The sequence below is a fragment of the Spermophilus citellus genome (genome assembly GCF_964194105.1).
Source record: "Spermophilus citellus genome assembly, chromosome: 5".
Lineage (NCBI taxonomy): Eukaryota > Metazoa > Chordata > Mammalia > Rodentia > Sciuridae > Spermophilus > Spermophilus citellus.
This window is the reverse complement of record NC_138186.1, coordinates 144,219,093-144,244,253: the sequence shown is the minus strand read 5'-3', so window position 1 is coordinate 144,244,253 and position 25,161 is coordinate 144,219,093.

Here is a 25,161-nt window from a genome sequence, read left to right as displayed (position 1 = left end):
CTTTGCCTTGGGAAGTTGGGAAAAGCTGCCCAGAGCAGGTGACATTTGAGCTAAATCTTGATAGATGGGGCAAGAGCCTGCCAGTTAAAGAGAGAGGAAATAACATGTTCAAATGTCCAGAGTTGTGAAAAACTCATGGTATGCTATGTGATAGAGAGTTTAATGATCTGACTCAGCAGGGAGCAATATGATTGGTGAGGTGCCCTTTCTCTTGTCATTTTGTTTTTTTCTGACCCAGACAGAGAAGAAAAATTTCCAGAAAACCAAAGCACAGACTAGCAAAATACTTGCTTCAATAAATGTTCTCTATCCTCATCTTGGGTGCAGAAAAGAACCAGTATGCTATACCAGGCATTTAAACGTTTAACTTGTAGGTAGAGGAGAAGTCAATGGCAGATGGTTAGAGGTGAATGAAATGATCTTAGACAAGGCTAAGAGGGGATAGGTGGGTGGATTAGAGAAAAATGGAAGTGGCAGGGTTGACAGAATTTACTGCTTGATTGGCTGAGGAGGTGAATGAAGGAGGAAAAAGGCTCAGAGTTTGGGTACTTGGTACTGTGTTGGTGTCACTTGCTGACAAACAACAAAGACCTTTTTAGAGGAAGGAGGAGTGGAGGACAAGCTCATATCCAGGCACATGATGCCTGAAGAGTCTGAGGTGCGTCCAGGGGTTGTGATTGGTGTGTGCTCAGGAGAGGGCGAGATGTGCTTTGTGAACATGTAGGAAAGTGGTTGTTAAAGCTATGGAAATCAACATCTTCAAAAATAACTATAATTTAATGCCTTTTCCATTTTGTTTAAAAGGTGATACTGGGGCTGGGGATATAGGTAAATTGGTAGAGTGCTTGCCTCACATGCACAAGGCCCTGAATTCTAATCCCCAGCAACACACACACACACACACACACACACACACACACACACACACACACAAGCGATACTGTATAATTTTCATATCTTTTTGGATTTTGAGCTTAAAATGGATTCTCTTCAGTTTGGTTAATTTGACAGTACACTGGTGTTTCTCAGAGTCTTGCTCTCCTAACAACCCTATTTTAGACCACTTGGGGAAGTCATGCTCTTTCAATGATTATATACTTTCCTCCTCTGGATGTAAGGGTTTTCTACCATTTTTTTTTACCTCTTTGGCAAACATTTTTTCCATTTCTAATTTTCTCCCTCTTTTTGACCTTTGTGATTGATGTCTTTAGTTTAAGGCTTTCTCACCCTGTATGTCTTACAAATCAGTCACTCTTAATCATCTCAAGGTTTCTCTTTAGAGAAATGCTTCTTCCCTTTTCTCCACAGTGGTAAGCAGCCCATAGGCCTGTGGTTAATATATATTTTGGAATTGAGTTTACTTTGATAAATTATTCTCTGCCACCTATTGCCTTTTTACAACTCCTTCTAGAAATATAGAATATACGTGCCACTCTCTACTGAGCACTTAGGTTGGAGCAGCATTGTAGTAGCAGGAGTAGTGGTCTTATAGGTGTGTCAAGCACAATTCTTAAGTGCATAATATATACAGTAAGTCACTCAATCCTTCTAAAGGACTGTTGAGTGGGTACTATTGTTATCTCCACTTTGTAGCTGAGCAAAGTGACACCTACTGAGCAACTTGCCCAAGGTATCCAGATTAGCAAGTGGTCACTTTGTCAGCTACTCTGCATCAACCAATTCTGTTCTTTTGCTCTGTCTTCTGCTTTGGTGTCCCGAAAGATGTTCTCATTCATTCAAAGCATGTTTTAGATATAAAGCACTATTTTTACGTAATGTTCCAGTCATGTGGATGAAGTAGATATTCTTATTTACCAAGGGCAAACTCATAAATACTATAGATGACTTGCCACAGAAAACAAACCTTGAATTTGATTCTGTGAATACTGAATATGGCCTCTTACAGCCTGCAGTTTTTCCTCCTAACATCCTTAATGGTTGAGAAACTCCTTTTGGAATCTTATCCAGTGATTTAAGAGAAGTCAATGAACACTTCCTGTTGGACCCTGCCTTCCTGGTATTACTTATATGCAAAACCCCTGAGAAACATCAGGTGTACTTGATGTCTGAGATCTAATTTTAGTTTCCCTTAAAGTGTTTAGGAAAACTATAACTAAGGGCTGGTTAACATCACCCTTAAGATTTAATTGGGGGGCTGGGGATGTGGCTCAAGCGGTAGCGCGCTCGCCTGGCGTGCGTGAGACCCGGGTTCGATCCTCAGCACCACATACCAACAAAGATGTTGTGTCCGCCGAGAACTAAAAAATAAATACTAAAAATTCTCTCTCTCTCTCTCTCTCTCTCTCTCTCTCTCCTCTCTCACTCTCTCTCTCTAAAAAAAGATTTAATTGGAAGAGTAGGTCATTTGCTGGTTGTTTTAGTTACAACAAAAGTAATTCTGACCACTGAGGCTTGGTACCATAACATTAGAATTATATTCCTTTTAGTCAGGAGGTCATCATCTTTCTTCTATAAACTAGATTTGTTTATAGGACTTTCTTTCTTCCTCCCTTCCTACCTACCTACCTATCCTCTCTCCCTCCCTCCCTCCTTCCTTCCTTCCTTTCTTCCTCTTCCTTCTCCTCCTTCTTTATTCTTTCTTCTTAACTTTTCAGACTAGGCAATATCGGTACAGAAGTGTTTCCTGGTATCTTAGCAGTACTGGCAGTCCTTGATAAGGTTAGCCACTTGAAATATATTCCCTGAAAAATATTTTGTATCCTATATATACATTTTGTATATATATATATTGTATGCAATCAAGTGATGTTTCTATGTAAAAATTTGGAGATATTAAATTCTCTGTTCTTTGGAGAGCCATGGGAATTCACAAACATGAATTTGGTTTTGCTTTTGTTATTTTTGCAATATGTCTATTGTTACTTAGCTATTTGTGAAAAATCTTTGCTTTTTTTAGTGTCTTTTTAAAAATCCAGGTAGGGGAAGGAAAACCTTACTGTGGCAATATAATGAACCTGACCAATTTCAGTTGCCAATTATTGCTTAATATTTGGCAGGAATTCTGCCAAGAGCTGTATTCAAATTTTATATATCCTATGAATTTTATTCATGATGGTAAGAGTCAAAATGTGAAAGGTCAGTAAAGATTCCTTCCATTTTCTGATTCAATTAGCTGCTTTAAAAACAAAAATCATGTTATCTAATTTCTTATTGTGCAAAGCAAGATTATCTAGGATATTAGTGTCTTTTTAAAAATCTTGTAAAATTATTCTACAAAGTATATCAATCACTCCATTAAATCTTGTATTTCATTTACAATACATTTTTCTTCTTGCCCTGGGGTCCTCTTTCAATTCTGATCAAACAGCTCTTTTCTTGATTACTTTATGGCAAAGTCACATAGAGTTTCTGAAATGGGCTCCACTGAGTCTCCATACCTGAGAGAATTCCAGACATCCTGCTCCCTCATTTGCATGACTTCTCAAAGTCAGCATTTGGATAATGACTTAAAATGAAAATGGTCCTTTTAAAAAGAAATGGCTTGCTTTGGGCAGGAGGCATTTGGGGTGACTGGGCAGTTAAGTCATCTCTTTATTTGGGGATAAATGATGAAGGGGAGTTTGAATGGGTTACTAAGTTATAAATTAATCTTGAGGTACTCAAATGATTGTAAACCACCTGAGCTTTCCTCTCAGCTTTTAAATCATATGATATCCATCTTTACTCATTTTCCTCTGGGTAATTTGTTATTATGCTGATGGTAACCAACTCCATGAGACATTAACCGGCCATCCACATTACCAGCAAGTATACATTACAGCAGTAAAATAAAAATAAACTTTTGGAAGAAATAGCTTGAGATCTCAACCATGCTTTTCTGTCTGCAGAATGGCATGACAGTTTGGGGATTTCTAACTGAAAATAAATTTAATTATGTTGCTACCTTGCTGCTGCTAATTAGTGCCTAAGATATGTATCAGGGGGGCAATCCAGTGCAGATTTAGAAAAAGAGGTTCACTGCAAAGGCTGGATGGAGAAATGGTTGCCTCTCACTCTCACTATCTAGAGTGACATTTAAATTAGATGGTGGAAATTGCCTTTTTTGTTTATGTTAGCAAGGTATTTTTCGCTTTTACTTTATTCAAAAAGGAAAGCAGCTTTATGGCGTTTTGCATTGCCTGCATGAATGTTTTGCATACCTGTAACCTTTCAATTAATGTTATTTATGTTTCAATAAACCACCATGCTACTTTTCCAGATGTCCTAATCCTTCATGTAAATGAATTTATTAGATCCAGCCACCAGACTCAATGAAATCTGCCAAATTCACTGTCTGGGCCACATACCATGGAGTTTGAGCTATATTTGCATAAGCTTGTTCTGTGAGTGTAATCTTATGTATCATCTGCAGAGTTAAAGTTTCACTAATGTAAATCCCTGACAAATCAAATACAGATGTAGCTCTTTGCCCTCAGGGTTGAGCCTGTCAGTCCTCTCCTCTCATATCTACCTCCTCCTCTTGGCTCTGGGCCCCCCATCAGCAACTTTTTTTTTCAATGCTACTAATCTTTCAAAATTATTTATGTTAATACCTTGCAGCTACTAACCATGGCAGTGAAGACTGGTTGCTCAGGTCTTCTTTCGATTGTTCTGCCAGGCCCTAATAAGGTTGGCAAATCATTTTAAGGGAGCTGGTTATACCACCTGGAAAAATTTGCCCTGCCAATCAGTGGACGGCAGACAGATTGTTTCAGTTTGCCTAGAGATGTTTTAGATAAGGGGGAGTCAGCTCAATAAATGGGTTAATGTCAGCGGCAAATTCCATAACGTGGCCAAGGTAAATTCAATAATAGGCCAATAGAGGAAGGAGGAGGGGGTTGGCATGAGAAGGATGGATAGGGTGGGGGGAAGGGTATCTACTCAGGCCTACTCTCTCTGATTGTTGTTACAACCTCAGTGAAAAGCAGACTTCTTCTTTAGACTCAGTGATTAGCTTCAAAATTCTCGACAGGTTTAAGCCATGAATAAAAAGAGGGAAAATGTGACTGCCGAATGTGGAGGGTGTTAGTGTTCTTTGGGTTTGTTTTTGATTATTTTAAAGTCTAAATATGTTTCCTTTGCTGGTGCCCAGTTGCTATTTATTTGGCTTTAGCCTTTGATCCCCCTTATGCTGGCACATCATAAAAAACATATTCCTGCTCAAGTCTTATATTATGTAGTTTGTTTCTGCTCAGGGTGTTCACCAGGCAGGGCTGTACCCACTGAATAAGCCTCTCTTTGTTTTTGATAGACTCCAGGTGTTTATCGCTATAAGTTAGTAATGGAGTTAACCGCAAGGAGAAGACTGGAAAAAGAAGGAGTTGGGGAAAATTCTGAGTTTGATAACTTAGGAGTCTGCCTCCTAGCAAACTCCCTCAGGGAATAAAATATGCTAAGAGAAAGGGGCCTCGCTTCTGCTTTCTAATCAAGTTGGACAAAATTGGGATTTTAGTATGCATAGATGCTCATTCATTTCATTTTTTTAGTGAGTTTTTTTGAGAGTGGCCAGAAGTCTTGTTTCTCCATGGGTTTTCATCCTGGTACTAAAATGAATAATGGCAGGTATTCCAGAAGAGATTACTGATATCCACTTTCTTGATCTGAGCTAGGAGGATTAATGCCAGAAGCAATTTTCTACCTGTGGTAACTTTTTTCTTTCCCTTTCAAGGAGAGGAGGCCAGGGGAATAGCAATAATATTAGGATGAATGTTGAACAACAGACAGTGAAATGATCAGAAGCACGCTCTTTGTTTTGTATTTCTATTCAGCTCAATCACACATTGTTTTGGGTTGGAAGTTAGGGACCCATTTAAGGGAATTTTGTGTTTGTCGATAAATTATTGAAAAATTTTTTTCATTTGTGTATCTTTTCTGTTGAAAAGATGTGTGTGTGTGTGTGTGTGTGTGTGTGTGTATACACACACACACATACATATTTGTTAAGGATCAAAGTGTGGGGAGCCATTCTTACACGTGACTGGGCAACTCCCGGTTTGGGTCTGAGGTGCTCTGGCTAAACTGTGTCGGGGGACCACCCCGCGGATGGAGTCTGCGGCGCGCGCTGGGTAGCGGCGAGGTACCAGAGCCGGAGTACAGCGATGCGGATTCTGGGGGCTCCTGCCAGAGGTGCAATGGCCGTGCTTAGTGCTGAGTTCCGGCTTTGAGACAAAGGAGAGAAGTGGTCCAGTTCGGTTCTCCACACCGGTCGGACCACGGAGGAGGACAGCAGCCGCCATCTTGGAGAGCTGATGTAATCATCCCTGTTTTCTACTGATCTCAGCTCATTCAACTACGGAACAGGTGATTTCAGGCTGGTATTTGCCTGCGTCTCACAGACAGATCGCTCAAGCTCGGGGCTGGAGAACTGAGGAGAATACTCTTCGGGGCTCGCTCCTGGCAAGGCGTGCGCCGGGCTCTGAGCAGCCGGATTCTGGTTCCCCGGGCTGCTTTGGCCCAGGGCTGGGGAACCTGCGGGGACTGCGTGCTGAGGCCAGCTCCAAGTGGAACGTGCGTTGAGGGGTGGCTGGGCTCTGACTCCTGGAACAGTTTTGGCCCGGGGCTGGGGAGCCCGCGGGGACTGCGTCTTTGGACCTGCTCCTAGCAGAGCGTGCAACGAGCTGGGAGAGTTTGGAGCGGCCGGGCTCGGGCTCCTGGGGCTGCTTTGGCCTGGGGCTGGGGAACCCACGGGGGTCGCTCTGTGGAGCCTGCTCCTAGCGGAGCGTGGCCGGGATCGGAGAGGCTGGGTTCTGGCTCCTGTAGCTGCCTTGGCCCAGGACTGGGGAACCTGCGGGGACTGCTTCTCGGTCCGGGTCCTGCTGGGTGCTGTGGGGGTCTGGGGGGCAGAGTGGAGCTGCCGCCTGCGCCCAGAGCAGGCCAAGTGACCCGCCGGCGTGGTATCATGACACCCCAACTGCAGCTGGGGCCGAGGAGAGTAGCCGCCCTTGCCTGGAACAGGACCAGCGACCCGACGGCGCGGTAGCCAAATCACCCCATTTGGAGTGGGGGCTGTGCAGAGCCGCCGTCTGAGCCTGCAAGGTAGGCAGACCTGCGACCCACTGGCAGGACAGGCCCAGCAGCCTGCCAGTGTGGTGGACAAGTAGCACCGAGGCAGTCACGTCACACTGGTTGGAGTGGGGGAGGAGCAGAGCCGCCGCCCGTGTCCGGAAAAGGCCCAGCGACCCATTGGAGAGGCAGTCAGGTACCCCCACTGGGAGTGGGGGCTGAGCAGAACTGCCGCCCGAGCCCGCAAGGTAGGCAGAACTGCGACCCACCGGCGGAACAGGCTTAGAGGCCGACCAGCGTGGTAGACACGTCACACCAATTGGAGTAGGGGCGGAGCAGAGCTGCTGCCCACATCTGAATCAGGACCAATGACCCGAGGGCGTGGTAGTTACGTCACCACAATTGGAGTGGGGGCAGAGCAGAGCCGCCACCCTCGCCCGCAGGGTGGGCAGACCTGCGACCAACCAGCGTGGTAGATAGATCACCCTAATTAGAGGAGGAGCACAGCCACTACCCGCCCTGCAAGGGAGATCTCCCAACTATACAAGAGCAGTATAAATAAATAGGGGGAAATTTTCAAAAACACAACAGTTTCACCAAGCAGAAAGAAACGCGAGCAGTATGAAAAGACAAGGAAAGAAAGGACCACAAGCAATGCAGGTCAACTCAGCTTTAGAAGAGATAATAGCTGCAACAGATGGAATGTCAGATAAAGAGTTCAGGATATACATGCTTCAGATGATCTGGAGCCTCAAGGAAGACATGAGACAGCAAAATCAGACAATGAAAGATCATTTTGACAAGGAACTACATAAACAAATACAGGAAGTAAAAGATCAATTTCACAGGGAGATAGAGGTAATAAAAAACAAACAAATAGAAATCCTAGAAATGCAGGAAGCAATAAACCAACTTAAAACCTCAGTTGACAATACTACCAGCAGAGTAGATCACTTAGAAGATAGAACATCAGACAATGAAGACAAAGTATTTCAACTTGAAAAGAACATAGACAGCTCAGCAAGTCTTCTAAGAAACCATGAGCAGAACATCCAAGAAATATGGGATAACATTAAAAGACCAAACTTAAGAGTCATTGGGATACAGGAAGGCACAGAGCTCCAAACCAAAGGAATAAACAATCTATTCAATGAAATAATATGAGAAAACTTCCCAGACCTGAAGAATGAATCAGAATCCCAAATCCTAGAAGCCTACAGGATGCCGAATGTGCAAAATCATAAGAGATCCACACCTAGACACATTATAATGAAGATGCCCAACATACAGAATAAGGAGAGAATTTTAAAAGCTACAAGAGAAAGGAAGCAGATTACATTTAGGGGCAAACCAATCAGGATAACAGCTGATCTCTCAACACAGACTCTGAAAGCTAGAAGATCCTGGAATAACATATTTCAAACACTGAAAGAAAATGGGTTCCAACCAAGAATCGTGTATCCGGCGAAATTAAGCTTCAGGATGGAAGATGAAATTAAAACCTTCCACGATGAACAAAAGTTAAAAGAATTCGCAGCTAGAAAACCATCTCTTCAAAAAATCCTTGGCAAAACATTACAGGAAGAGGAAATGGAAAATAACATTGAAAACCAACAGTGGGAGGTAGGACAGTAAAGGGGGGAAAGTAATCAAAGAGGAAAACAAACCATATTCAGTAACATAAATAAACAAATATGGCTGGAGGAACAAACCATATCTCAATAATAACCCTAAATGTTAATGGCTTAAACTCACCAATTAAGAGACACAGGCTAGTTGAATGGATCACAAAACAAGACCCAACAATATGCTGCCTACAGGAGATGCATTTGATAGGAAAAGATATACATAGACTGAAGGTGAAAGGTTGGGAAAAATCATTCCACTCATATGGACTGCAGAAACAAGCAGGAGTGTCCATACTCATATCAAATAAAATAGATTTCAAGCCAAAGTTAATCAAAAGGGATAAAGAGGGACACTGCATACTGCTCAAGGGAACCATATACCAACAAGACATAACAATCATAAATATATATGCCCCAAACAATGGGGCAGCTATGTTCATCAAGCAAACTCTTCTCAAGTTCAAGAGTCTAATAGACCACCATACAATAATCATGGGAGACTTCAACACACCTCTCTCACCACTGGACAGATCTTCCAAACAAAAGTTAAATAAGGAAACTATAGAACTCAATAACACAATTAACAACCTAGACTTAATTGACATATATAGAATATACCACCCAACATCAAGTAGTTACACTTTTTTTCTCAGCAGCACATGGATCCTTCTCAAAAATAGATCATATATTATGTCACAGGGCAACTCTTAGACAATATCAAGGAGTAGAGATAATACCAGGCATCTTATCTGATCATAATGGAATGAAACTGAAAATCAACGATAAAAGAAGGAAGGAAAAATCATGCATCACTTGGAGAATGAATAATAGGTTACTGAATGATCAATGGGTTATAGAAGACATTAAGGAGGAAATTAAAAACTTCTTAGAGTTAAATGAAAACACAGACACAACATATCGGAATCTATGGGACACATTGAAAGCAGTTCTAAGAGGAAAATTCATTGCTTGGAGCTCATTCCTTAAAAAAAGAAAAAACCAACAAATAAATGATCTCATACTTCATCTCAAAATCCTAGAAAAAGAAGAGCAAAACAACAGCAAAAGAAGTAGAAGGCAAGAAATAATTAAAATCAGAGCTGAAATTAATGAAATCGAAACAAAAGAAACAATTGAAAAAATTGACAAAACTAAAAGTTGGTTCTTTGAAAAAATAAATAAAATCGACAGACCCTTAGCCATGCTAATGAAGAGAAGAAGAGAGAGAACCCAAATTACTAGCATACGGGATGAAAAAGGCAATATCACAACAGACACTTCAGAAATACAGAAGATAATCAGAAATTATTTTGAATCCTTATACTCCAATAAAATAGAAGATAGTGAAGGCATAGATAAATTTCTTAAGTCATATGATCTGCCCAGATTGAGTCAGGAAGATATAGACAACCTAAACAGACCAATAACAATAGAGGAAATAGAAGAAGCCATCAAAAGACTACCAACTAAGAAAAGCCCAGGACCGGATGGGTATACAGCAGAGTTTTACAAAACCTTTAAAGAGGAACTAACACCAATACTTTTCAAGCTATTTCAGGAAATAGAAAAAGAGGGAGAACTTCCAAATACATTCTACGAGGCCAACATCACCCTGATGCCTAAACCAGACAGAGACACTTCAAAGAAAGAAAACTACAGATCAATATCTCTAATGAACCTAGATGCAAAAATCCTCAATAAAATTCTGGCAAATCAGATTCAAAAACATATCAAAAAAATTATACACCATGATCAAGTAGGATTCATCCCTGGGATGCAAGGCTGGTTCAATATACGGAAATCAATAAATGTTATTCACCACATCAATAGACTTAAAATTAAGAACCATATGATCATCTCGATAGATGCAGAAAAAGCATTCGACAAAATACAGCATCCCTTTATGTTCAAAACACTAGAAAAATTAGGGATAACAGGATCATACCTCAACATTGTAAAAGCAATCTATGATAAGCCACAGGCCAGCATCATTCTGAATGGAGAAAAATTGAAGGCATTCCCTCTAAGATCTGGTACAAGACAAGGATGCCCTCTCTCACCACTTCTGTTCAACATAGTCCTTGATACACTGGCCAGAGCAATTAGACAGACGAAAGAAATTAAAGGCATAAAAATAGGAAAAGAAGAACTTAAATAATCACTATTTGCAGATGACATGATTCTATACCTAACAGACCCAAAAGGGTCTACAAAGAAACTATTAGAGCTAATAAATGAATTCAGCAAAGTGGCAGGATATAAAATCAACATGCATAAATCAAATGCATTCCTGTATATCAGTGACAAATCCTCTGAAACGGAAATGAGGACAACTACTCCATTCACAATATCCCCCCCAAAAAATAAAATACTTGGGAATCAACCTAACAAAAGAGGTGAAAGACTTATACAATGAAAACTACAGAACCCTAAAGAGAGATATAGAAGAAGACCTCAGAAGATGGAAAAATATACCCTGTTCATGGATAGGCAGAACTAACATCATCAAAATGGCGATATTACCAAAAGTTCTCTATAAGTTCAATGCTATGCCAATCAAAATCCCAACAGCATTTCTTGTAGAAATAGATAAAACAATCATGAAATTCATATGGAATAATAAAAGACCCAGAATAGCAAAAACAATGCTAAGCAGGAAGTGTGAATCAGGCGGTATAGCGATACCAGACTTCAAACTATACTACAGAGCAATAGTAACAAAAACAGCATGGTACTGGTACCAAAACAGGCGGGTGGACCAATGGTACAGAATAGAGGACACAGAAACCAATCCACAAAACTACAACTATCTTATATTTGATAAAGGGGCTAAAAGCATGCAATGGAGGAAGGATAGCATCTTCAACAAATGGTGTTGGGAAAACTGGAAATCCATTTGCATCAAAATGAAACTGAATCCCTTTCTCTCGCCATGCACAAAAGTTAACTCAAAATGGATCAAGGAGCTTGATATTAAATTAGAGACACGGCGTCTGATAGAAGAAAAAGTTGGCTATGATCTACATACTGTGGGGTCGGGCTCCAAATTCCTCAATAGGACACCCATAGCACAAGAGTTAACAACTAGAATCAACAAATGGGACTTACTCAAACTAAAACGTTTTTTCTCAGCAAAAGAAACAATAAGAGAGATAAACAGGGAGCCTACATCCTGGGAACAAATCTTTACTCCTCACACTTCAGATAGAGCCCTAATATCCAGAGTATACAAAGAACTCAAAAAATTAGACAATAAGATAACAAATAACCCAATCAACAGATGGGCCAAGGACCTGAACAGACACTTCTCAGAGGAGGACATACAATCAATCAATAAGTACATGAAAAAATGCTCACCATCGCTAGCAGTCAGAGAAATGCAAATCAAAACCACCCTAAGATACCATCTCACTCCAGTAAGATTGGCAGTCATTATGAAGTCCAACAACAACAAGTGCTGGAGAGGATGCAGGGAAAAGGGTACACTTGTTCATTGTTGGTGGGACTGCAAATTGGTGCAGCCAATTTGGAAAGCAGTATGGAGATTTCTTGGAAAGCTGGGAATGGAACTACCATTTGACTCAGCTATTCCCCTTCTCAGTCTATTCCCTAAAGACCTAATAAGAGCATGCTACAGGGACACTGCTACATTGATGTTCATAGCAGCACAATTCACGATAGCAAGATTGTGGAACCAACCTAGATGCCCTTCAATAGATGAATGGATAAAAAAAAATGTGGCATTTATACACAATGGAGTATTACTCTGCTTTAAAAAATGACAAAATCATATAATTTGGAGGGAAATGGATGGCATTAGAGCAGATTATGCTAAGTGAAGCTAGCCATTCCTTAAAAAACAAATGCCAAATGACTGTTTTGATATAAGGGGAGTAACCAAGGACAGGGTAGGGATGAAGAGCTTGAGAAGAAGATTAACATTAAACAGGGATGAGAGGTGGGAGGGAAAGGGAGTGAGAAGGGAAATCGCATGGAAATGGAAGGTGATCCTCAGGGTTATACAAAATTACATATAAGAGGAAAGGAGGGGTAAGAGAAAAATAATACAAGTGGAAGAAATGATTTACAGTAGAGGGGGTAGAGAGAGAAAAGGGTAGGGGAGGGGAGGGGAAGGGGGATAGTAGAGAATAGGATAGACAGCAGAATACATCAGTCACTAGAATGGCAATATGTAAATCAATGGAAGTGTAACTGATGTGATACAGTAATCTGTATACGGGGTAAAAATGGGAGTTCATAACCCATTTGAATCAAACTGTGAAATATGATATATTAAGAACCATGTAATGTTTTGAATGACCAACAATAAAAAAATAAATAAATAAAAAATAAAATAAAAAAAAATAAACTGTGTCGGAGCTTTCTGGATCCTCTCCTGGTGCTAGAGCCTGTCCGTGTGGGGGGTGTGTCTGACCACTGACCCCGGGGGCCAATCACTGACCCTGACCTTGGAGTGCTGCCCCTATCAACCTTCATTGGATGGAATTCTCCCCTAAATTTCTTGTTCCCCAATAAAAGGCTACTCCCTGGCATGCTCCCTCTCTCTCTCTCTCCTGCTAGCCCTGAGTAATCCTTGCTGCCCTACTGGGTGGTTCAAAGTGAGAGTTCAGAGGGAGAACCGTCTCGGACCTGTTCATAGAAAAAGGTAACTGAGTCTGTGTGTTTTATTTCGATCTCACTAGCTAACTTTTATGCCAAGAACCTCTTTAATGGAACCAGTGCGCTGGTCGCATGGTGGAATCAAAGCTTTATTTTGGACATATTGGAGCCCAAGGTCTAAGAGCAGAGCCTCCGAGGAATGCAGGTTTTCTGCTATTAACCCCCAACTCCTGTTTTTTCATAAGTCACCTTTTTTCATCTGATTTAAGTATTATAGTTATAGAAAAAATTGTGGCCAAATAAGATGATTGAAGTATTATGAAAGTATTTTACAAAATGTATTGCAAAGAAATGCAGCATCTCTGGAATAGATACTTTATAAAGTACTAATAATAGTAATTTTTGAGTGTGGTCTAGGCAGTATTATAATTTGTTTACATTGGTTAACATATTTAATTTTTCACTGACTGGTGTATGAAGTAGGCACTACTATTATTCTCATTTATTGATGTAGAAACTGAGGCACAAAGAATTTAACTCATTTTCCTCAACAGCAAAAGAATAGTAAAACCAGAATAAATCATAGGCAGTTTGGCTTTAAAGTTTGTATTTTGTACCATGTTTATGTAAAATGAAAATAAGAATGAGGTAAGTTTTCTAACTTTCAGAAACTTATACTGTTAGAGAATTTTGAGTTAACAAGATTCTATCTGAAATGTTTAAGAGAAATAAACTCTATAAAAGTATAACTTAATAGTCAGTGCTCTATTATTTGCTTAGACATTTTTACAACCCAATATATAGTAGGACTGATGTGACAAGTCATTTCAGAAGTTAACCTTTGTTTGACTTTCTTTGAGTAGTTTTTTAATATCATATAAAATCTTAATTCAAAGCCTGGAGATGTAGTTCAGTTGTAGTATTCTTGTCTAACATGTAGGCCCTAAGACAGATCCCCAGCACTTAAAAAATAAAATAAAATAAAACAACAACAACAAAATCCCTTAATTCAGTGTATACTTTCAATATCTAAGTAGGTGTGTGACATAATGTACACATTTTATTTTAAAGTGATGCTCACAGTACTACACTTTAAAGAGACAAGATTCTATTCTTTTGAAAGCAGTTAGCTGAATTTTTGTTTTCCTGGAATACAGTATATATTCAAACTTAAACTCAAGTTGATCTTCAAATTCCACAAATAAAAAAAATTAAGAAACTCTTATTTCTTGCTTATCCTGAAAAGAAGGAGGAGTTATTCAGAAAGTAGAAACTGGAAGGAGAACCAGACCCTCAAGAAACTCTCCAGTTTGCTTCCCAGAGGAAAAGGGATATTTAAGGCAGCAATCAGTTTAGGCATTTGAGCCCCCTGTTTATGTGCCAATAAAAAGACTAGGCTGGCACTCTTGATCATGCAGGTTTGTGCTTATTGAAAGTTCCATTTCCCCGTTTGGAGCCATTTGATGAAGAGAGAGGGATTGAAAGGGTGGCAAAAAGGCATTTTTGTTCTTATGAAAAACTGGTAGTATCCAATTCTTGGTTCCTCTTCACAGACATTTCTGGATCCATTTATGTTTATTTACTAAGACATGTAGTCCTTTTTGGACATCCTCCCACCTCGCTACTCTGCAACATACACAAAGTTTCAATGTTTTTAATGTATGTAAACAGTGGCACGGTATAGAATTTCTTTTTCCTCTTTGTGTTTTTCAGCAGATATGATTGTATTCCCATGTGTGCAGAGCAGGTCATTGGGTCTCCTTATAAATGTCCATGTAAAGGATTTGGAGGTGCGCTAGATGGTCATTATAAGATGCCTTTTAGTTACTTTGCAGTCCATGGGATTCACACAGTGAAACTCTTCCCGAGGCATGGGACTTGAGCTTAATATGCACATCCATGGAATATCAGCCATGTGATCAGTGGGATACCCACCAAATGGATTTGAAACTTATCTGTTTCCTAGTGGAGAACATGAACTGCTGGTGCCCAAAGACCCAGGGTGACTTCATACAAGGTCAGGAGTGTGTGCACATCTGCAGAGTGACAAAAAATTAAGGAGGAAATCATTTCTTCTCTCACTCCACACAAACACCTCAACTACAACAATAGCACCATCCACCATAGCATCAGCAGTACCTGCAACACCTTACACCCACACCCTCACTCTGGGTGTTCCACACTGCTTCCCTTTCAGCTAGCTGTCTGACTCATAGATTTTGTCTTGAGAAATACTATTTGGAGACCAATGTCAAAAGGTTATGGATTCCATTTACTTCTCCACTATTTTTCTGGTATTTGTGGGTTAGCTACATGCTTTGGACCAAATGACCTTGTGAATTGCTTTTAGAGCTATATTTGGCATAATATTCTACATAGGCATGGAGGGAATCAAGGAGAAGCAGTCATAGGAAATTATTGTAGTTTTTAATTGAAGTGATGTTATTAAAGAATGTTGCTTATCAGTATCTCCTTTATAAATCTTGAAGGAGATTTTCTGTTGAGCCTTGGCCAGTACAAGCTGTCCTCTGGGGCAGTTGGTATGTTTCTAATTCATAGACACTTGGCACCTTAAAACTTCTAAATTAACACACATTTAAGTGAATATTACCAGAGAACATTATTTTCATTTTATAACCAATGATATTGTCTATCAATTGGGCTACAATATATTTGGAATAAAATATTTTCTTCATTAATTGTGAAACCTGCTAGATTTTTTAAATGCTTTGGAGAAAATTCTTTGGGCCTAGTCACAGGAGAATCTGTGCTTTCAAGTAGATAAGATGGATTTGTTTTCAGTTTTCCCATCTTTCTTTCCATTTTTAACCTATTCAAGTGATTTCAAAGATTTAGGTAATAAGAAATTGAAAGGGATGAGGAGTTAAATGGTAATTTAGAAATTCTGATTATGGTAAGGCAGAGAAATTTACCAGCTAAAGAAAGAAGACAAACTTATGGGACTATAAAACCCCTGAGATTTTACTTTCAGTATCATTTGAATCAAAACAGCTATAGGCATTAATTTGGTAAAAAGAATATCTTTGATGCTTAAAATGTAAAGGACAAAAATTAAATTCAACGCCTACTGTGAAGTGGTCCTCAAGTGTGGATTATCTACAGCAGCTATAGCATCGCCATCAACTGGAGACCTCCAAGAAATGCAAATTCTTGGGCCCACCCAAGAACTACTGCACCTATTGCACCAAACTCTGGAGGTCGGGGACACCTATCTGTTTGAATGGCCTTCTAGGCAATTCTTATGCCTGCTTAATTTTGAGAACCACCATCATACAACAAGCCTAAAATCGCTACATTGATGGCACTCAGTCAAAATTTTTTTTCATCCAAGCTGATGTGCAACAATCTTGTCTCTCAGAAGGAATTGCTTCAGGTTGCAACACATAAAAATCACCTGATGAAGGAGGCTTCATTGGCCACTTTTATATTTTTCTCTTTATTGCAGTGTGTTAATTAAAAGAGAAATTAAGCAGAAAAATTCAATTTTGTGAGTCATCAACACATTTACTTTCATGTGGTTCTTCAAAAGGGGAACAATTTGCTACGGTATGAGAAGTTTTTCAGTAAAAGAGTATTAGTAGTAATTGAATTGGCTGAACTGACAATTCCAGAAGTCTCCAGGTAGCAGGACCCAGCCCTGTTTTTGAAAGTTGCTGGGTTACAACTCTAAAAATATGGACTATTCATAAAAACAGACGTGAAAAATAAAATACAATACAATATTTGTACCTATCAATTCTGTTCTTCTTTCAAGTTTTTAAAATCACAAAATAGTGAATCTCACTACATAAAATGACTATGATATTTTTTCAAAGGCAAAGTTAAAATCTCTTATAACCCCCACTGCTTCTACCCATTTTACTGAAGTTTTGCTTATTCATTTGTTCTTTAGAGATAATTATTACAAACAATTTGGGTTGTATCTTTCTAAAACTTTCCTAGTTTATATAAATTATAGAAGTATATTGTATTTTTAACAGGAATCAAATTATATTCTATAGTATGCACTAGTATTTGAATTTACTCCACTTTTATCACTCCTTTGTGGCAACTGAGCCTCACTGGTATAATAGTAGTACAATATACTAGTGTAGAATTCTACAGTTTATAAGGTAGTATGTTCAATAACTATACTATAGTAACTATACTATAGTAGTAAGTGCTGTGTTATAACTAAATGGTATAACTACTGTAGTTACGGAGCATACCAGCATATACTATAATTATAGCATACTATAGGATAGTTACTATATTAATATAGTTATTGAGTTTTGTTCTATAGTGTAGAATATACCAATATAGTAGAGTTACTAGTATGCTAGAGTATACTATAAAATATGCTTCATAATAGACTATCATACATAGTAGTATATTCTAGCCTGGCATACTCTGGTATATGTTAGTAGTGTAGAGTATAATAGCATAGTACAATTGAGTATAGTATGTGTTTTTCCACTGAAGTACATTACAGCACATGTTTCTATAGCTAGGATTTACAGAAGATGTAATTATGAAGAACCAATCCATGTACAAACTGGGGGGTTTACATTGCTATGCTGCAAGAAGACCAAAGTGCTTACTCAGAGTAGGTCTCTAGTGTGGTTAGGAAGAGAACATTAATTTCAGTGAATCAACAATTAACAGCTGGATTTCCATGTACTAGTTTATATGTGATTTTCTAATAAAAAGATGTGAAAGAGACCAGTGAGGCTCAGTTGCCACCAAAGATTGATGAAGGTATAGCCGATTCAAATGCAAAGGATCAGGAAAGGTAGAAGAAAGTGGTGGGGGTAAGGCTGAACTTTTCAGCTTTTCTCAAGCAGGAACAAAGACATACTAATAATTGAGCTTAGTATCTGGAGGGATAATTTAAAAGACTAACTTGGAGTGGAGAGGAATATTTAGGATTAGTGGAAAATTAATTGGATTAGTATAGGGCGAGAATACATTTGAAATAAAGGCAGAGAAATTAATAAACAATATGGTAAAATAAGTGTATCAAAATAAAAATGAATACATATGGTGTGGCCAAGATTGAATGTATTCCTTATTCACATAATCTAACAGATGCCTTGTGCTTTAGAAAAACAAACATGCATGCACACATGAGGGCCCCAGCCCAGAGCCCTTCTTTTTCATAGTTTCATTCAAACAAGGAGTAATTTTTAAAACATATTTATTTTTTAGTTGTAGTTGGATACAATACCTTTATTTTTTTAAATGTGCTGCTGAAGATCGAACCCAAGGCCTTGCATGTGCTATGTGAGCACTCTACTGCTGAGCCACAATCCCAGCCCGAGGAGTAATTTTTTAATAGTGTCTAAGACTTTTATAGGATAGATAGTTCACCCAATTAATATCTAAATCAAGCTTGCATGATTTATAATGTGGTAGTCTCTTGATTTGTGTTACAGTTAAACCCAGGGGATAGGTCTATGACTCTAGTAATTGTTTTGAGTCAGTGCTAAAGCATAATTTAAGCTGTATTCTTATTTCTAAAAAGAGGGTTCATTCTGAAACACAATCAATTCACTCTGTCACCTACAACAAACATTGTTTATAGTAATAGTTTTATTTCACAAATACATAAATGGCATATGTTTTGTACTTACATAAAAGGACGGTTTCTTTGACAAGTATGTGCAATTTGTTAGCCTACAGGATTCACTAAATATTTTTTAGTATCAAAGTCTGATTATCGTTGCCTGAGAGTTCCAACACCAGGTATGCACAGTACTATTTGGTTTTGAAGCAGCCTGAACACTTAGCATGATTTGTTTACCTCTTTTCCTTAGACAAAGATCAAATGAACAAATTCCAGTGAATGTTATAATAGAAGGAGACAAGGGAAAATGAGCAACTGTATTCCGCTCTTGACCTTTCCCCTTGCATTGAGACACAATGTCCAGAATTTCAGATTTTTTCATGGTTCTGATGCATGCATAGCCTAAGTAGGATTTTCCCAAGGAAAGCAGTGGACTTTCATGTGTTATAAATGTGTACTTTTGTGCTTTTAAGCATATCTTACTGTGGTTTCTGTCTTCATAAGAGAAAGCAACATTGCACTAAAGAATCTCTCCAGGCTTAATATAATCATAAAAAAAATGCTAGACATGTTTTGTTTATTCTCTTTATAAGCACTACACAAATTGAAATACACAATTTACTAGAAAATTATGAAAGAATGAGTTAAATCATTTACAAAAGGATGGAAACACATTAAAGGAAGAAATTTGGAAAGAGCTAAGAAAATCCTTAATCTGTATGCTTTTCCCATTGTCTACTTCTTTGTTGTTCAAAATCAGTTTGTATTTTAGGATTTCAAAATACTATACCTAAGGTGTCCCTTCCTCTCTTCCATATGTCATCTGCTTTTCTCTCTTGGGTAAGCTCTCCATGGGTGAGAATTTGATCTAAAGTCTGGGGCAGTTTATGGGCACCAGTTGTTTTGGTCTACTAATCTTTCCCAGGCTCTCCCTATTTGCAAGACACATTCTAATTTGGGGTCCCATGGATCATTTATAAGGAAATGCCTTTTTGTAATCCACTTGCCCCTACATATATTTTTATTTGTAATATTTACACAGCTAATTTGACCAGAGGAGAAACTGCTCTTGGAACATGAGTGATGTCTACACAGAGAGCAAATTTAGTTCCAATCAAGATCTCCATGATTAGGAACGGGTGTTCAGGATAATTTGGAATTCAGAGCAACTACCAATGCAGTCGATTTAGATTTTTAGATGTGGTGGTGAACTGCTGAAAAGAAACTGGCTGAGATTTGAGCATCATTTGAAGTGGAAAAAGAAAAATAGCTTGTCTTCAGGCTTCATGCCATTTGCCTCCTTTAGTGTCTGAAGATTTTTTTTTTTCTTCCTTTCTGCCTTAGGAAAACACCAGGAACCAAGGCAGTAACAGTAATCAAGAAGGGCTCCTCCGTAAGCAAGGAGATATCTGCCCAATGCTATCTCAGACTCAGTCTCAGAAATTATAGGTAGACTCTTATTGCCAGGATTAGAATGAAAAGAATAGAAAAGTTCAGTGTTCTGTACTCCAAAAGACTAGATGGATTTTGGGTAACAGAAACCTGACATAAACTGGTTTAACATAAAGGAAAAGTATTATATCATGGCTTAGAAGTCACAGAGCAAGTTGGGTTTCAGTGGTGGTTAGACCAGAAACATGGGAACAGCATGAAGAACCTGTGTTCTTGTTTCTCTCACACTGTCTTGCACTGTCCAGGCTATTTCTTCTTGTGGGTGTGACAGAACAGCCAGGGGTAATCGGGTTGGTTAATCCCTTCCTGGGTTGGTTCCAATGGGAGAGAGGAAAGCAGTCTCCTCCCTCCACCATGACAGAGACTCTTTCCCTGTAGTCTTCTCTGCCTTTGAAGGAATAAGAGCAGTAGGAACTGCCAGGGGCCCAGTGAGCAGATCCGTCCCAATGCACCTAGCGTTGGGAATAGATTGAGCTCCTGTTTTGTGGTTTGCAGTATTGAAACACTGTTTTCTGCCCATTATGGAAAACATTTTTTTATGTGCCACACACTTAAATTATTTTCTTTTTCCTGTGGAGAGAGAATAAATTTGGTATCAGGAAATCTTGCAGTATAACATTGGGAACTGGGAGCAAAAGATGAATACCGTAGAACCATAGGATATGTAAAATGATTTGTGGGGGTTATCTAGGAATTTAACCTCCTTATAATGTATTTGTTTTATGGAAAATCCCATTCTGAGTTTTAAAAAGCCAATTTCAAATTAAGTAGTTGTGCTTATTTCCAAAGTTTAGTACAGAGTCTGGCATGGGAGCCTCGGAGATTTTAGCTGATCTATAAATACATATTGAAAACATGTAAGACTTTGGACATAATTAATTTGTAAACTGGAGATATATACCTGCAACTTACTTCTACTCTTGAGAAAATTTCAATGGAAAAAGATTACATGTCTGAGAGAGTATTTGTGATTAATAGAATGCTGAATGGTGTATCATTAAGAACTTTAAATATCAATTGTAGCCATTAAGATGTAAGATCAACCAGGGGTAAAAGATAGCAGCTACTGCCAGAGGATATGGTGTCAGAAAATTCAAATAAAATTTGAATTAAAAAAAAAGTGAGAGAAAGAAGGAAAAAGAAAGGAAGCAATCAATGTATTTTATAGTATTTTAAAAATTGTAACTTAAACTATGAAATTGAGGAGTTATCATAGCATTAGGAATTTAGGTTCTATAGCTACAAGTTCTATGCTCAAAAATATCAGTAACACATAATGTTCCAAATCAAGCTGCATTAACAGGCAGTTAAATATTTTTTCAGCCCTCTCATTGTAATATGTATGTATCAGTCAGCTATAACTTTAATAAAAATATTTTTCTGTTTCCAGAAGAACTTCAACAATGGTCATTGTGCTAGACACAGCTTTAGTTCTTTGGAATAAAGTATGGATCTGGTCATGCTAGAGTAGGCCAAAACCTTTGAATAATGTATTAAAGAACCTAGGAATCCTCTTTTGCTTCAAAATATTTTTTTTCCTATGCCAGTGTATCTCTGGCTGAAATCCCACTATTAGATAGTCAATATACAAGATCTTTTGAAAGGCTTATCATTATCCTCTTAACATAAAAATTAGCTCTAATTTATTCTTCCTTCTTTATCATTAAACCTAGTCATTGAGGGAATATATGAACACATAACCATTTATTTGACATGTCACATACTAGACAATCTTGAAAATCTCAAGGCTACAGATTACACCTATAAACAGATTATAGGTGACCTTTTAGGAGTCCATAATTTAGTGGAAATAGGAACTTAAACACTGATGTAACAGAAAGTATAATAGAGATGGCAATATACTAGGTAGGAAAAGTGAATATTTTGTGAGGATATGAACCTCTGGCATAGGGTAGATGGCATACAGAAGTCATTCAGTTTTGGTGGAAAGGAATTTCTAGGATAAGGAATAGGGAAGGAAGGGCAAGACGAAGTAAAGAGAGCATGTCATACTTTAATTATTTCCAAATAATTTTCATAAGTGGAAATATTTATAAAGTAACCTCTTGAGATTCTCATGTAACATTTGTTTTAAATTTAGAATCAAGATGTGGTCAATTAATAACCCTTGACAACAGAATGTGTAATACAAATGTTACAAGATACCTCTGAATATTGTGATGATGTCACTTTTGTTCTCCTTCGTCTCCTAAATACATAACAGATGAAGGTAAAATGACAGGCGTGTACACAAATGATGGTAATAATTGTATGATTTGAAGTTACTCGTGACTGACAAACTGTCACAACATTCCTCGCTTGTTTCCAAATACCCCTCTTCATGTTGGCAACAATTTCCTGTGCAAAATACCAGAGTGATTTGTCCCAAGACTCAGTCTCACAGTCGTCACCCAGTCATTTGTAACATTAGCTTAACCCCTAAGTACTGATAGCGAGGGTCCATAGGGTATGTATATGATTGCACACTTTGATGGGTCAGTACATACAGTTCACACATCATCTTCAGCCAGAGATGGCATGTGTATGATTGTCACCATTCATGTCTTGGGTTTGTCAAAGCACTTGCAAGTTTCTTAGTCTTTCTTTAAATATGAATTATTCCATCATGTCACCATAGGTTTTCTCAACTTGGTTCCTATTATCATTTTTATCAGGATATCTAGCAGCATCCCTGGTCTGTAATTAGTACATGCCCAAAGCACCCCTGCTCTAAATGTATGGTAACCATAAAAGTCTCCAGACATTGTCAAATAACCTCTGGCGCAAAGTCTTCCTGGGCCACATATCAATATCCACTCTCCAGTAATATAATTAATAATGTTTATAGGTATATCTTATAGGGCTGTAGGGTATTAAAGGGAGCCTAAACACAACTCAGTGAGAAACAAGTAAATCAACCCTATTAATACCCACAGTCAAAGGCACAGCAGAGACACGGTTCACCACAGTTGACAGGCTGTAGCTCAATCAGGAGGAAACAAAGTAGGTGGTGAATTATGTGTTAAGATAGAACAGTTTTCTTTTTGTCTGTGATATTTATTTTTTTCTGCTTTAAAAATTAACACATATTCCTTATCAACCAAATAACATGTGCAGGTATAAAGAGAAGAAAAAGCAGCCTTAATATCTTAATAATAAGACAAGAAGTTATTGTGGCAAATTGTAGTACTTTCTACATTTACTACGTCTCCATGCAACGTGTGGTGTTCTCCCTGCAAGAGGGTTCTTTCTCTGGTCCTTGTGAAGCCAGCCTTGCCCAAGAAACGTGCTTTGGCCAATGAGACATGACAGAAGGGAGTACTGAGTACAGAAGGTGTACTCAGACATGACAGAAGGTTCTATTGAGTACAACCTCTGAAAGTCATCAGCTGGTTTCTCTTTAGCTCTTTTCTCTTTGATGGGTCAGTAAAAGTGCCAAAGAAGTGTTTAGTATGTTTCTTCATACTAAACAGGAGAACAAGGTCACAATTGAAGCAGAGTTACAGCTGACATAAAACAAGAGCAAGAATTAAACTTCTATATTTTATAAATTACTAAATTTGGGGATTGCTTGTTACTGCAGCACAACTCCATAAAATGTAACTCATAGTATATTTTATTCCAGTATACATATACAGATGATCCCCTGGTTTATGGTGGTGGTTCAACTTACAAATTTTCCATTTTTTTTTTTTAAAGAGAGAGTGATAGAGGAGAGAGAGAGATTTTTTTTTTTTTACTGTTGGTTGTTCAAAACATTACATAGTTCTTGACATATCATATTTCACATTTTGATTCAAGTGGGTTATGAACTCCCATTTTTACCCCGTATACAGATTGCAGAATCACATCAGTTACACTTCCATTGATTTACATATTGCCATACTAGTGTCTGTTGTATTCTGCTGCCTTTCCTATCCTCTTACTATCCCCCTCCCCTCCCCTCCCCTCCCCTCTTCTCTCTCTACCCCCTCTACTGTAATTCATTTCTCCCCCTTGTATTATTTTTCCCTTTCCCCTCACTTCCTCTTGTATGTAATTTTGTATAACCATGAGGGTCTCCTTCCATTTCCATGCAATTTCCCTTCCCTCTCGCTTTCCCTCCCACCTCTTATCCCTGTTTAATGTTAATCTTCTTCTCATGCTCTTCGTCCCTACTCTGTTCTTAGTTACTCTCCTTATATCAAAGAAGACATTTGGCATTTGTTTTTTAGGGATTGGCTGGCATCACTTAGCATAATCTGCTCTAATGCCATCCATTTCCCTCCAAATTCTATGATTTTGTCATTTTCTAATGCAGAGTAATACTCCATTGTGTATAGATGCCACATTTTTTTAAATCCATTCATCTATTGAAGGGCATCTAGGTTGGTTCCACAGTCTTGCTATTGTGAATTGTGCTGCTATGAACATCGATGTAGCAGTGTCCTTGTAGCATGCTCTTAGGGAATAGACTGAGAAGGGGAATAGCTGGGTCAAATGGTGGTTCCATTCCCAGCTTTCCAAGAAATCTCCATACTGCTTTCCAAATTGGCTGCACCAATTTGCAGTCCCACCAACAATGAGCAAGTGTACCCTTTTCCCCACATCCTCGCCAGCACTTGTTGTTGTTTGACTTCATAATGACTGCCAATCTTACTGGAGTGAGATGGTATCTTAGGGTGGTTTTGATTTGCATTTCTCTGACTGCTAGCAATGCTGAGCATTTTTTCATGTGCTTGTTGATTGATAGTATGTCCTCCTCTGAGAATTGTCTGTTCAGGTCCTTGGCCCATCTGTTGATTGGGTTATTTGTTATCTTATTGTCTAATTTTTTGAGTTCTTTGTATACTCTGGATATTAGGGCTCTATCTGAAGTGTGAGGAATAAAGATTTGTTCCCAGGACGTAGGCT